At 34.5% G+C, this 12631-nt stretch overlaps 1 long non-coding RNA gene across 1 annotated transcript in view; it reads right to left on the bottom strand.

Annotated features, from left to right (window-relative positions):
- Positions 1–569: 569 nt before the first annotated feature.
- LOC102680955 overlaps positions 570–12631 on the bottom strand; it is an 82220-nt gene continuing 70158 nt past the window's right edge. Inside the window, exon 3 of the long non-coding RNA XR_422532.2 lies at positions 570–979. This is a non-coding gene — a long non-coding RNA (uncharacterized LOC102680955). The remainder of the gene's footprint in view (positions 980–12631) is intronic.

Raw genomic sequence — 12631 nt, 5'->3', positions numbered from 1 at the left:
GTTATACACCGTATATCCGAAACGAGAGACCATAATTACGTGTGCTGATGGTATGTATAACGGTAAACACGTCCCCTAATATCGTTAGATATTTGAACTAATAAATATCCAAATTGTGAATTAATATTTTGTTCGATCTGCGCTACCGGTAACATAGAGATTGCTCGTATAAAACGAGAGTGAGATGTTTGTAGAAATGATAAATATTCATATATTCTCTAATATTATTATTCATGTTTCACTTCGTTTAATTATTTAATTTTTCTGATACAATTTTCAGAATGATACATAATTTTGAAATTATATATTTATGTATAGGTACTTTCTTTATATTTGATTTTCCACTAGAATTAAAAGTTACGCATCTCCAATTTCAATTTTTAAATCTTCTCGAAATTAAAATCAACCTACCTATACTATAATATATAAAACTGTATAATTGTACAATTTTATATTATAATTTTATTATATAAAAATTTATATCTAAATCTTAAAAAGAGAACTTTAATAAGAGAAAAAAAAAAAAAGTCAACTCACCTGTATATATATCAGACACATATTGTTATAATATCAAGCGCAAGAAGGAGGATGGTAAGAAGCAGCTTACAAGTCTAGCTTGCGTCCAGGTGGGCCATCTCATTAGCCGAAACAACAACCTCCACCAGGTTAATGATACTTCGACTTAACTTCCGTTCCTCTTAAGCTCTTCTTCTTGTTTCTTCTTTCTGTTCTTCTCCCCCTTCCCCACTTGGACGCCTGATGTCCCGCGCCCCTCCAATCCTCCGACTACTCGTCGGTGGCCGTTGTTCAGCGGACTAATTGCTCGAATTCGACAAAATGGCCCGCGACGAAGAACGACCATTATCGGAGGAGGGTGCGATCGTCTGCTCGCGTGTATGAATACATTAAGACTCGTTTTGCTTCGGGTGATTAGGCTTGTAACGGCCTAAGTTGAGCTGCGTTCGACTGTTGCAGATACCTATAATTTGAATTTCGGATATCTGTGTTGGTTAAAGAGAAGTGATCGAGATTTAAATTCTGAAGATTGAGAAATTGAAAAGAAGGTTAAATTGGAAGATATACAAATTTTTCCCCAACTTGAAGTAATTCCAATCTGTGAAAGTATTAAAACTTTCCAAGATTCGAGTAAGAAATTGTCGAATAAGAATTCGAAAGGAAAACGCCTAAAGTTCGAATATCTTTCAATCACGAAAAGATGGCAGCCACTGTCTCGGGTAAATTCGAGAGCCACGAGGCTTTATCACCTGTATCTGTCGTCCATTTAATTCTCTGCAGAACCGTGGCCACGGCACGCCCGTAAACCATCGAACGAGCTATTTCCCGCACAGATCTCTGTTCCTAAACGACGTCGTACGCGCGCCAACCCACCAAGGAATGCGTTTACACCTGTCATAAAATGTCGGCGCACTTTCACGTTTCTCTTCCCCTCCCCGTTTTCACGAAACTTCGCGATAACGTCATACTCTCTAACGTGAGTTGTATCGTCGTATATATTTTTCGATCTTCGAAATTAAATGAAAAAGGAAGAAGAATGAAATTACAGAGGAAGATTATCGATGATTTATCGACAGCTATGAAAATAAGCGCATCTAACTTACTTGAAAATTACTTCAAATCGTGTGAATCATTTGATACCGAAATAATTAAAGTAAAATGTAAGAAGAATTTCCTTTTCTCGTTGAAGAATTGGATTCAACGAGAAAAACGGGCGAAAAAATGAAAAAGAAGAAGAAGAAGAAGAAGAGAAAAGACGAGGAATCGATTGGCCCTGACAAAAGAAAGGAGAGGGGGGCACTGGTTACACGAAAAATCTTGTTATGGGTCTCGTGAAGGTTCACGAGAGGAGACAGGACCGATTGGCCACCTCGAAATATAGCAGCTTTTCCCTCCCAAAAGGGACGTTTTCTTTCGAGTGAAACTAGCCTTGGACGATGGCACGTCACCCACGTTTCATGCTGTAACGAGAATGGATTCGAGAAGTCGTTACTTCACGTCGCGCCATTTTCCTATCGCGGAACATCCAGTCTACCTGCCTTCTCGATTTTTCTATCATCCGAAGAGGGATGGACTTTCTTTCTATCGGAATCTATGGATGGAGCGTGGAGAGATCCTTTGACCTCCTCTGTTTGCTACAAGAATATAGTTGAAGAATTTCTTTTTACGTAAGTCTTTTTTATGCATGACAATTCGATGTAACTTGAATCCGTGAATTTTTATTCTTTTTCTTCAAATCTTAAAAATGTTCCAACCCTTCCAAATTTTATAAATATTTCCGAACTTATTAGAGTTTTTTCGAATTTCAATAAAGATTCAACGAATCATATAAATTTAAAAATATTTGGAAAAATCCACGAACTCGCAAAATATTTTTAATTTTTAAATCTTCGAATATCGAAAAAATATATATTTGAAATTCGCGGGAAGGATAAACGAAAGAATTTTTCTTTCGTAAAATTTCCATAGTTAAACCTAACAGAAACCTTTTACGTAATCTCAGCAAAAGCATACCGTGCAACGTAAATCGTGCATAAATTGCAGGATTCTTAGGGGCAACGATAACTCCGGAATGCATTTATTCGCGGATGACAATCCACCGTAATTGCATCGACGCCCTTACGTGGATTCTACTCCTCGCTCCCCTCAAAGGTGCTTTTCATTAATCACCCAACCTTCCCTTATCTTCGTTAAAAGCGGCCGATAATTTCATTCCATCAGCAATTACGCATCCAGCAACACGGAATGTGTGTTCGAGAGAGAAAGAGAGAAAAAAAACATCGCTTTTCGCGCGGTTTTCATCCACCACGAATGGATGAAAAGTCCACATTTTCTCTCTTTTTTTTTTTATCTCGAACCTGCGACAATTTTCCACGAATACTCAACGAAACGAAAATTTGTTCCTGAATTTTAGTATAATGAGTGAAACGATAATAATTATTTTCGCTTATTCGTATTTATACGTTGGAGGGAGGATTTTGGAAAGTGATGGAATATTAGTATTTTGAAAATTTGATATCATATTTTGTCGTATGATCGAATTTCTTGAATTGGACGAATTTTAAGAAAAATTCAAACGGAAATAAATTAAAAATATCAACGAGATATTAATTAATTTTCCAGAATCGAATCTTTCAGTTTCGTTCATTTTTAGATCTTCGAATTTCTGTTCTCTTTCTTCTCTTTTATTTTATTGAAATTTAATTTCAATAATTACGAATTTTAATAATCTTTTAAATTTAAATTTCTAATATTGGAGAAATTTTATTATTATATTTCTCGTAAAGTTTGAAATATTTTAAAATTTCTTTATTCTAACTTTTAATTTTCTCGAAATATCAAAATTTCAATTTCAATTTCCAATTTATCAATTGTAATTCTCCGATTCTCGTTGATATTTTTAATTTATTTCCATTTCACGTTTGAATTTTTCTTAATATCCGGTTATCACACTATTCTCGGATAAGGCAATATTTCCTCGATTAAAAAAAATTACTTGGATATCCCCGAACCAGGCTTCGAGCTTTCTTTCCCTTGCTCCTTTTACGACAAATTGAGGTCGGCTGATTCGAATAAGTTAACTTCTTTACTCGAAGACATTAAGTGAAAACCCTTCCCTCTCGAGTGGGAAAAATTCAATAAAGCGATTGAAAACGCTTCGTTTCGTTATGAAATTCTGCTTCCGAAAGATATTTTTCTTTTTGTTATATCATGTGATATCGCGAATTAATCGATCATTTATGAACAATGTTTAAGGAAATTTTAAATCCTACATCGAAATTCTTGTAAAAATTTCTATATTCGATAATTTATAGAAAATTTACGCATCGATTATTAATTCATACTAATTAATTACTTAACGAATATGTACAAAAATACGTATCGCGTAAATTTTTGTTATATTTTTTTCTTTTCTTCTTTAATGGAATCATTTTATCAAGATATTTGTTTTCCTTGCAGAAGAATATTTGTCATAAAATTTTAATCCAGAAAAATTACAGACATCATTGTACCAGGCACAGATGCATTTATCGCGCTTATTTGTGCAAGTAAATTTCATTCAGGTTTATCCGTCAAATTTTTTTTCATAAATATTTTTTTTTTTATTTTCTATCTATTTCTCTTTCTATGGATCTCGATTTTTTACATAGATTTTTATCAGTGATATTCAATATTCACCGTTTAAAAATAATATTTTTATTTATTTATTTATTTATTTATTTATCAGCGAGAACTTTGTTACGCGAATTTGATATTTCGTTCGAAGAAATTTGACAAATTCCGTATTTTCGTTGCAAAACTTGGACAGATGCATGTTTTTAAACACCGACTATCGGATTTTTTTTTTATATAGGAATCTTTTTCATTTTTTTCATTATTGAAGAGAATTTTTCCATAAAATTTGACATTTCACTTTAAAAATTTTAAATTGTCAATTTGCAAGATTTATTATAAATTTATTTGGAGAGAGCACACATTGAAGGAATATTTAGAAAATTGGCTTTTTATCTCTGAAACTTTATCGCGCTTGGATTTTTTTTTTTAATTTTTTATTATTCCTTTCAAAAAAATTGAAATTTTATTTTTAACGAAATATAAAATTCTGTTCTGAAAGCATAAATGATTTCCTCTTCCATTCAACTTAACTTTGGAAGCTAGTTTTCGTTACAATTATGATAAAGATGATGAAATAATCATTGGATAAAACCGTCCAAGTTAATTGATTAAATAAAAATCAAGAGAAGAGAACATTCTTTCCCTTGCCTTCAGAAGACCAGTAACAACTTTTCAATCTCTTAATTGAATAACAGAAAGAACCTTTTTCACGATTTCCAATCGCGACTTGAATCCAGAAACTTTTCGATCGATATATCATTTCTTGTTATTTTCCAGTCTTGAGAAATATGAAAATTAAAAGGTTAAAATAAAATTTTTTATTTATTTTTCTTCCTCTCCTCTTTCCGTATAATATTTATTGAAAGTCGCGAAGGAAATGAACGAAGATTCTAGAGGAAGACATTCGAATCGCTCAGGCATGCATTTAATTCTGAAATTCTTGGATTCATCGCCATTTCTTCTTAGAAGTTCCCTTTAACAAAAGACATTCTTCTTTCTTTTTATCCTTCCAGATCTATATTTTCTACAAATACTTCCTATTCTTTAAGGGACAATGAAATCTGATTACTTGTCATCGTGATTTTAAATAAGTAATTTTTATGTCATTTTTCGGAATTCAGATGCTCTGATTATTTTTATTAAAAATTTATTTTTAATAAATCTCCCCATAAAGAAAGATTAATAAAAAACAAATCGTCACTCGTTCTATTTTTCTGTGATATCAAAATTAACGGAAAAAAAAAAAAATCATTTCTCTTCTTCTAACCTTCAAATTAATACAAGACACCTATTCTATTCTATTCATCCTCAAAATCTAAATTCCACCAAATTTTCTCTCTCTTTCTCTCTCTCTCTCTCTACCTCTCTAATAAGCCTCTATTCCATCCCCATTCTTCTTAAATGAACAAGAAATGAATGTACCATAATCCTTTACCTCCTCTCTATCTCAACCATCACAATAAACCAAATAATAAACGATAAAACTCTTCAAAAGTGAAACGAGATCTCCTAAAACAAAGTCCAATTAAATTACCTCCACCCTCCTCCCTCCAAATTCCTATGGAATCAACCTGTAATCGGAATAAAGGATCCTTCCTTCGGTTGGATCGCAAGCTCTCCCCTCCTCCCTCCCTCCCTCCCCTCGAGTCAACGATCTTGGAAAAATGGATCGAGCAGGTTAACCATCCCCCAAAGGGGCATCGTACTAGTACTACATCGAATGAAACGAGGCGAATCGATGAGGGTAGGCAACACTTTCATCGGGATCACGTCACCGTCGTCGTCGTCGTCGTCGTCAAGTTGGCCAAATTTGAGGGTCAAAGGGAATGCAAAACGCGTTACCTCCAACTCTCGAACCCTTTTCCATCCCCTCGATATCCATGTATGTACATGTGTGTGTGTGTGTGTGTGTTTTGGCCAGTTCTCCGGGTTATGCATATTGATGCCTTCTGACGTTTCGCATGCATCCAATGTCCCACGCGTTTCACAGAGACGATGTGTGTATGTGTGTGTGTGTGTGTGTGTGTGTGGAGAGATGTGGATATGCGCGAGAGGGTTGGCCCAGGATTTCCAACGAATTTGTCGCGTCAACTCGAGAGCGAGTTCGTGTAATCTGGTCGCTCGTGTCATCGTTGCATGGTCGTTCGAGTTTCGATTCTTTTTTTTCTTTTTTGTTTTTTTTTTTTTTTTTTTTTTTTTTTTTTTTTTGGAAGGGGAAGGACCCTCAGGACCCTTCCTGTTACCTGATCGTGCACTGAGATTCGCCAAGTTTGGGAGAATGGAGCTTTTGTACTGGTTTGGTTTGGTTTGGTTTGGTTTTGGAGTGAGCGAGGGGTGAGAATCGTGTTTGCGAGCTTGATCGTGCGGTACCGTATGTACGTACGGTTTTGAGAGATTCGTGAGGATTTGCTTTGTTCTTTGTTTGTTTGTTTGTTTGTTTTTTTTTTTAAGGATCGAGAGACGTTTAACGCGATATGATCAATTGTGTTTTAATTAGATCGCGAGGAAGATCGTTTCGAGGCTTGAGATTTGAACGGAGATTCTTGTCTTGGAGGAATAATATTAAATATCAAACTGGAATCCAACTCGTCGATTAATCTTGAAGGAAATACTTTGTTATTTGACTTGTGCTTTAAACACAAGTTCATCTTTAACTTGAAAGTAAACAATTGAAATTGCAACATTGGGTATGATTCTCAAGAAAAATATCTTATTGTTAAATAAATATTCAATTTCGTGTTCAATTCCTAACTAATATAATTAAAAAAAATACTTTGCTATCACATCAATATAAGATTTCGAACCAATCTTTACATTCGACTCGAAGCTAAAAAATGTTTCATACAATTTACTTTAAAAGAAATCCACGATGAATATTAATCCAATGATTAACCGATCTCCAAGGCAAATTATCTCGAAAACATGTTTCTCTCATTGAACTTGGAATTCAAATATAGTTCTCCATTCTGCTTAATCGGCAGAAAACTTCATTTCTTTTTAACCCGAAAAATAGTCGAGCGAAACAATTTGATGTTCCCAAATAGGCGACAATGGCTTATTCAAGGGTAACGCGAATAAAAATCGAGCGTGAAGATGTAAAAAGGAATCGAGGGAATAAGAATCGAGAGATAAAGAGAGATGGCTCGAACAAAAGTAACGAGATCGTGACGGGAAATAAGGGAAACGACATCGGTGTGAAGAAACAGCGATTGTGGGAAAAAAAGGAAAAGAATGCCAGCAGTGGTATTATTCGTGAAATAAGAAATTCACTGATGAATATCGATGAAAGAAAGAAAGAAAATTTTGACAAAAAGATGGATATGGATTTTTGAAAGATTGGAAAATACTTTTTGAAAAATTAAAATTTACAAGTTTTTGGGAGAAAATCGAAGAATCGGTGCATTTGGCTGATTATATTTATTTTACAAAAGATTTAAAAATTATAGAAAATTGATACCGTTACATATAAAATGATTTCAATCGAGAATTTAAAAAATTTCTATTTCCAAATTTCTATTTGATATTCTTTCGATTTGAAAACTTTTTATTTTTAAACAGATATTCGTAGAAAATTCTTATTTCCAATAAATTGGAAAATTTCTATTTCTACAAACAAATACTCTACTTACTTTTCTCTATTATCAACAATCCCTATTCTTCCTCTCTTTTCGAAAATAGAACGAAAGTGGAGCAGATACTCTTCCTTTTCCTAAAATTCAAACTTTCTCTCCATTTCATCATGTCTACGCAAGAAGCACGTGATCGATCTTCAACTTCGACGCGGCATCCAACAAGATTACTTTGGTGGATGCATGAAACGAGATGGCCGCATTCACGAGCAACACTCGATTCCTTCGAAACAACGGCCACGTTGGTTAGGGGATGGAATGGAATCGATTCAGATTCGTGAGTACATATTGAACTTGATCCCCTTGGAAACCGAATATTTCGTGGAAAAGAGTGACGTTGAGACGTTGAGGCGTACGAGTTTCTCGTTGGAAATTTTCAGAGTTCTCCTTTCAATCAGTTAGAAAGACGAATACAATAGTTTGAAAGAAAAAAAAAAAATTTTTCTTAATAAAGCAAAGAATTTCTTTTTTTTTTATATTATCGATATTTATTTTGAAATAATTTGTGCATACGATATTATTCCACGTATGTAATATCAGACCATCATCCAAATAATTATGTACATAATTAAAATATTGTTCTTTGAATAATCATTACTCGTTACGCGCGTAATTACGCACGTCATTAAATATTATTCTATATCTTTCTCTGTCAAGAGAGAACGATTGTTGATGAATAATTCACAAGAATTGAAAATAATTTTTCCTTTATACGTTCCTTTATAATATTTTTATTCAATCACTCATCGATCAATTTCATTCAATTCTTTTTTAATTCTATATTTAAACAAACTAATATATTTCCTATTATTTCTCAACACACGATATTTCTCATATCACTTTTCCAATCCTGAAAAAACCGTCCACAATCCAATTTATACAAATTTCTCTTTTTTTTCACAAATCTCACAATATTTTCGAAATACCTTTTTTCCATTCGAACATCTCATCGTAATCGAAACTTCTCGAACTCGTCAATAACTATAGAGAAAATAAAATAAGATAAAAACGAGGTGTATTAAAAACAAACGGTTTCGAGATTCGGTTCACGATGATAGGGAAATCGAAAAGCGAAACTATGGCGTCTCACTGATTCCACATCCAGTCTCAGCCACTTGACTGCGGACACCATTGTCTTGCTGTATATTGCGTGTAGACAGAGTAGACGCGCGGAAACAGGAGCGGCCCAGAAACGCGTATTCCAACGATTCTGATAACGATACACGCGGAGCAACACGGTGGTGACGAGCGAACAACAGAAAGAGAATCGTTGGGGAGGGAACGAGGCCTCCGTGAGGGGACAAAAGGCGTCAGACCTAAGGCATTTCTAATTATATTGGTAGACGTGTCAATTGATGTTTTACACCGATGGTGAGCGTCAAAGTTTCCTGGAGAAAATGGAAGGAGGAGGAAGATTTCGATTCCACGTTTCTATGATTTTGAACGTGTTGCAATAATAATATATCTCTTCTCTGTTATCGCACAATCACTGAAATCGGTGATATTCCGTTCTTCTGATCCGTCGTTATATCATAATTGACAAATTTGTCTTTGACCAATACCCGAATTATTACTAAATACCCACGCGTGCACGACGATTAATTTATCACTATTTGCCTTTGAATTCATTATTGATCGTTAATTATCCCAAAGATAACTCTCTGAATGCTGTGGATACGTGTGAACAACTTTCCAACAATTATTTAATTATTTATATAAAGGGAAACTTATTAAATCGGAGAAAGGGAAAAATTATCACCGTGATTAATAACCATATGATCAATTTAACTTTTACATAATACACTTGTGGCATTATTACACATTTTACTATAATTAACCAAAGTCAACTTAATCTCTATTCTCTAAATTAATCGAATTCGTCTCGTCGAATAATGCATCTTCATTACGATACACTGAAATCGCGAAAAGGAGATAAACGCAGACAATAATTCTCGAAAGCCAAGCCAAATAAAATATCTCCTTTCGAGAAAAATCGAAGCAAAATTGATCTCTTTTCCACTCAATCGAAACATGAAAGCCACGATCTCGCGATTATCGAAAATAAAATAAATTTTTGTAATTTAAAAGGAAAAAAAGAGGAGGGGAGAGGAATTTCAATTCAACTGCACACACGTTCATCACACGAAAGGACGTGAGCTACATCTTACAACCGCCTCAATACGTCTCAATTTCCGCCAACACAAACATTACACCGAGCTAAACACAATTCACTGTCAAAGACCTGGCCGGCCTTGGAGAGAAACACTCGGCGATTTTCTTCGAGTCGATATCACCTCGTCTTTTTCACCTTTCTTCGGGCCACGAAGAGCGTGAAAGAACGCCGTCAATATTTTTTCAACACACAAACCTCTCGCGACACACAAAATTACACGGCCCCGTCCATGGATAAACTCTATCCATTCTCTCTCTCTTTCTATCTCTGTACACAGAGTGGCCTGCGTGAAATTCGTGGCCAAAATCGAGAAGACTTTGGCCGAGACGAAAAGAGCGAGAAGAGGTGGAGGAGGCTGAGAAGAACGGATTCGAAAGTGTTTTTGGAGGAATAAAAATTCTGGTCTCGTTTATGTTCCTTGTAATTGGATATGATTTGGTAAGAAATTGTTCTAAGTAAAAAAAAAAAGGGTTGTTTGTGTTCATGGTTTTGGAAAAAGATAAATAATTGGATTTGGAAATTCTAGAAATTAACACTTTGTAATTTGTGAAAATGAGGGATGAAATTTTCTTCAAAAGTTAAATCCCTCGTTCTTGCAATTGGATCAATTAAATTTTAGCTGTCTGATTAATTTTGTATATTGATATATTCGATTAACCAGCTTCGACGAGAAATATTTCATAATTTTAAAGGACGATGAAGAAAATTCCATTTTCATAGGAAACGAATTTATGATATTTCAAGTGACGATAAATTAGATAAGTGGACGATCAATAGTTACGTTGTAAAATCTCATCTTCGTTTTAATGAAAATGAACAAGATGGAAATTGAAAGAAACACGCCTGTTTTCCACTGGTTTTAATCATTGACTATACGCACTACCAATAATACTTCTATCCGATTATTGAATAATCAATACTGTTTCGCTGATCAACACATTTCCAATACGATTCGAGTCCAATCCAGATGAAATTATTCAGATATACACGTGTGCGTTCGATCAATTTTCAACTTTGACTTTTCTCTCGCTCTCGCAGTTTTATTTTCTTCCTATCTTGAAACCATATCTTTCTGGTCCCATTTGTACCATGAATTATGGACAACTCGATATATATATATATATATATATATATCTATCCATCTCCCTTTTCCACTCGGAAATCTCATAATCCATCCCAAGCATTTCTTATATTTTCCATTTCTAACGCAATTCCACGGAACACACGGTGAACGAGTGGATGTAAAGTGAAACACGAGAAATCCTCTTATGCAAGAGGTAGGATATGATTCACAACTCAAACATTACAGCTACAATTTTAACCTTCTCCTCTGGTTGTGCAACGAAGCGTTAGGGTGTCTTTCTTTCCAACACACGATTTCAAGATTTTGATTTCGAAGAAAGTATAATAATACCAATCCCTTTTATCTTCGTCCCAATTGATTTTTGACGGCCCTGTTTCGTGAACTTATCCTCGAGAGTCAAGAGATTTTTATCCTATAGATGATGATTTTATTTTTATAAAAATGTTAAGCTTTGATTTTCGATCGTTTCGATGATGCAATCGAGCCAATACTCATTTTAATATATTTATAATATGATAATACCCGATTGAATGGGATTCAATTAACCGATATTCGACGATGAATCAATAAATCCCTTAATAAATTCAAAATCCAATTTTCATCCTCGATTATACAAATGAACTTGTGCTCCAAGGAAAATTAAAAAGAATAATAATAAAAAAAAGGAATCTAAACTTTTCCAAAATCAATATCGAAACGATAATGGACGAATCGTTCGGTCGATTTCAACTTAATTTACAATAGAAACACTTCTAATTACATCGAACGATCCCTTTCCAATACAAAGCCTCGAAATTAAAAAAAAAATCCTTTCTTTTTTACCAAAAGAAATAATTTTGATCGAGATGAAGAAAGATAAAGTAAGAAAGAATAAAATTTAATAGATGGAAATAGGAATAAACTACGTTGTACAAACGTGCCTTTGTTCTACTATGTCGCGCGATGGAACGAACAAAACAGAATCAAAACAGAGCTCCCAATTCACGTATGAATATATAACATATACGAGCACGGAATTCCACCTTTTTACACGTATATAATAAACTCGACACACGATCGTAAAAATGTTCACGGTTAAACAACAAGCAGTACACTCTCCCCCTTTTGAAACGTCGTTTTGCCCCGTATCGATACGACTTTCGATTCTCCAGATATCGGAAGCGAAGATATCCTCTAGCTCTTTGTCTTTCTCCGCCTTCTTCCTTGACCCACCTCAACGCTTGCCACGTGCGCCGTGGTCAGAGACGCTGAGTCACCCCCCACCACAGCGATTCGCGGAAAAACTGTAGGCCACGACGTTTTCCTCGAATTCCATTCGACTCGACTTCGAACAGGTTTATAATTCGAAGGATTGTTGGTTCTTGGAAACCGATCGATATGAAACAAAGCATACAGTTTCTGTAATAATAAAATTCCTTTGAATACGTTTATTTGGAGTTTCTTAGGTTTTGGAAGAGGTTTTGAATAGAATATTTGGATTTTTGAAAATTGACAAGTAAAAATGGATGCGAAAGATTTTGCATTGGAAAGAATGTTTTTTTGCATGGAGGAAACATTTTTTTGAAGTAAACGATAGGTTAGAAAGAGGGGGCGAGATAAGAGGGGAGAATGCCA

Source organism: Apis dorsata, unplaced genomic scaffold, assembly GCF_000469605.1.
Source record: "Apis dorsata unplaced genomic scaffold, Apis dorsata 1.3 scaffold_564, whole genome shotgun sequence".
Classification (NCBI taxonomy): Eukaryota; Metazoa; Arthropoda; class Insecta; order Hymenoptera; family Apidae; genus Apis; species Apis dorsata.
The sequence above is the reverse complement of the archived record's forward strand: the minus strand, read 5'-3'. Positions and strand labels throughout refer to the sequence as shown.